Consider the following 3,641-nt stretch of genomic DNA (forward strand, 5'->3'; position numbering starts at 1 on the left):
CGAAAATCGGGATTTTTTATTAGCGATTTTTTTATTGAAAAAATCACTACGCCACTGGATTGAGAGTACCTCTAAACAGGTGTGACCAAAATTTCATGGGAAAATATTCATTATTAACAAAGTTATGACAACTCAAAAATTCGAAAACTCACACAGCTAACAGTCACAAATAACACCCTATATCAACAATATAGCCATGAGAATATTTTTTTCATGAATTCAACAATAAAGTGCCACGAGATGAAAAAGAAAACAAATAGCGTAAATATTTTCAATGAAAATAACGGAATTACATTCAAGTTTTAACGCAAATCAACTAAAACTAAGACCTAATATTTCAATTTAAATCTTAGTTGCCATGGAATTGATATTACAGTTTGACCCTTGTGAAAGATTCAAGAGTACTATTGTCAACAATATTCACCTTACAGTTCTTCGAATTATTTTGTGTCATGGCTGCAAGATTGAGCGAAAGAGAGAAATTTGAAATTGTACGCCTTTCGACGAGGGATGACGTTAGAAGTGCTAGAGAGGTTTGTATAGTATTTAATGAGAGACATCCAGATCGTCCTAGTATCAGCTGCGGTACGGTAAATAAAATAAATAAAATATTCAATGAAACTGAAGCAGTATCAAAAATGATGTTAAAAAGTAATCCTGTACAAAGACGAAAAGAAATGACAGGAATGATCAGATCATTTTAGATTATTCCGGAAATAATCCTATTGCCAGTGTAAGAAATGCCACTTTAGATTTCAATATTCCACGAGAAACTATTCGTAGATGTCTCAAGGCGAAGAATATTGAACCTTTCAAGCCAAAATTTTTACACACACTTCAAGAAGGCGACGAAGCAAGACGCCTAAATATTGTTTATGGGCCCAAGGGGAATATTTGAACAATAGAAATTTCCTGAAAAATATTTTATATACCGACGAAGCCACTTTCACTACAAATGGAGTAGTCATCACAGAATTGTCGCTATTGGGCAGCGGATAATCCTAACTGGGTAATAAACTGTAAAAGTCAGTATTCCCAAAAAATCAACGTCTGGTGTGGGATATTGAACGAACGAATTATTGGTCCTTTTTTTTGAGGAAAACATTAATGCGCAGAGGTTTCTGGAACTTTTAAACACAGAGTTTTGGGATGCTATTCACGAGCTGCCAATCAATGAACGATCAAATTTAATTGTCCAGTTAGATAGGTGTTCAGTGCATTATGCCACAGCTGTGAGGCAATGGCTTAATGAACATTTTCCAAACCGATGGATAGGCCGTGGTAGTCCGTTTATAGAGTGGCCACCCAGATCTCCAGACCTCACAGTTTTGGCCTTTTTTCTCTGGGGACTTCTCACATAAAAGGTTTACAAAAAGCGCTCAAGAGATAGAAATGAACTTTGTGCAAGAATTCGACAGATATGTGCAGATATTAGCCCTCAAGAACTAAGGAACGTAATCAGAAACACTCGTAAGCGCTACGACACATGTATCGAAATACATGTGTCGTACATACAAATTGTTGAACTGAAACGAAACATTTTGATAATTAGTTATTAGTTACGTTTATTAAAATTTTTTTATTCATTGTTAGTTGAATTATGTGAATGTAATTCCGTTATTTTCATTGGAAATATTTACGCTATTTGTTTGTTTTTCATCTGGCGGCACTTTATTGTTGGAATCATAAAAAAATGATATATTGTGACTGTTAGCTATGTGAGTTTTAATTTTTGAGTTGTTATAACTTTGTTAATAATGAATATTTTTTCATGAAATTTTGGTCACGCCTATTTAGAGGCACTGTGAATCCAGTGGATTTTTTCAATAAAAAAATTGCTAATAAACAATTTCGATTTTCGACTAAGAAAAAATATCGTAGTATGCCCTGAAACTTCAAATTTCAAATTTTGTCCCAAGGTAGACCTTTCAGTACTTGTCACACTGTATGTGTATATATGGGCACTATCGTTTTGTAAATATATGTCACATCCATTCTCAACAACATCTATATCGATTTCAACATGTTTTTATATATTATTAACTGTCAATTAAGTTTTATATTGTATTATTTATAGTCAAATAAAATTATTTTGAATGATGCAACTAACACAAAGAAGAGTACCTGATGCAGTACAAATACAGGCAAATTTACCTAAAGTACCTGAAATACCTGAGTTGAGACGGTCGGACCGTATAAAGAGGCAGACGACAGGATGACAAGTTCAGTTTGAGGAGTGCCTAGAAAGTGACAGTACTACCAACTGTCGAAAGCGCTCGCAGATAATTAATAGAAGATATACAGTTTCAAATCCTTTTTGTACAATTCAATATTAAAAAATAATATTATATATCAAAACTGACAACTTTTTATATTTACACTTTTATTTGTGATTTTATATTATCTTATGTGTTTTTAATTTCATATATTAAGTAGTTCATTTTTCTATGCAAATTCCCTTTATATATAATTCATTCTCATACTTTGATATTTATCATATATTCATTTTTTTCCTCTAGATCTCTCTTTCACCACATATAAGCAACATCTGATGCTTCTGTGGTTTCTACAATGTTTATTCAACTGTATGTATTACTTTAGTTATGTCTTTTTGTGATTTGAATTCGAATAAACATTATTATTATATCGGTGGCCGGTCGGTTCAACGTGAGTGCTTTGTTCACTCACTCAACTGCCGTGTTGGTCGATGATTCAAGCCCCTGGCTCAAAGATCGATTTTCACTCGCTATCGTCCAACCCGTGTTGGACGTGAAATCACACGTTAAAAGGTAAGACCTCGTTAGTCCTTAGCTGGCACAAGTTTCGACTTCTGAGGGTTGTCGTTCCTACGGGTACGACAGCTGGTTAACGGAAAAACAAGATTTTTTCAAACAGATATGGTATCTCTAACAAGGTTTATGAATTGAAACAAAATGTCAAATGTCTATAGTGTGACCAGAAGTCCTCGTTATGGTTTTTCAATATTAACTATCCCAGTGAACATTGTATTTGTAAAATATCGGTTGTATATGATGATCATATGGAAATAAATCATGAATTATTAGCTACATAATTTGGTTTTACATGGGCAGCAAACACGCTGGAACGCTAGAACTCGCTTTGAAAAAAATCCAACTTTTTTAGCCTACTTTACCTACAAACGATACTAATAAATGTAGTAATGTTCATTTTTTTGTAGTCTTATTGGTTACTGAAAAAGCACTATTGATATTCTAACTACGAAGGACGAGTAATAATGTGCCAAAAAGTTCTGAAATAGGTTCTAACTGGATTGTAGTTTATTGAAGTAACAACAAAATATTACTATATTTCATATTGTTTTGAAGTATAGCAAAAAAGCTACGATAATAAGACTTCAAATCATAAAATAACAATTGTCCTCAAACTACAAACGATGGAGTTGATTGTAGCTGAAATTAGATGTTTGTAGTTACCATTAAACACATCGAAAATGAATTAAATAAAATCGAGTATTTTTCAAGTACACTAACCTAACATAACCTATCCTTACCAACATATGTAACCTGAAATCTGAAGTAAAAACTAACGTATTTTAGAATGATTTATTTGGAAAAAAGCATCTACCCTCAACATCTAACCTAACTTCCGAATTCAAAAAC

Source organism: Leptinotarsa decemlineata, unplaced genomic scaffold (assembly GCF_025532065.1).
Source record: "Leptinotarsa decemlineata unplaced genomic scaffold, Ldec_3_MD MMD2_tig00026294_RagTag_RagTag, whole genome shotgun sequence".
Lineage (NCBI taxonomy): Eukaryota > Metazoa > Arthropoda > Insecta > Coleoptera > Chrysomelidae > Leptinotarsa > Leptinotarsa decemlineata.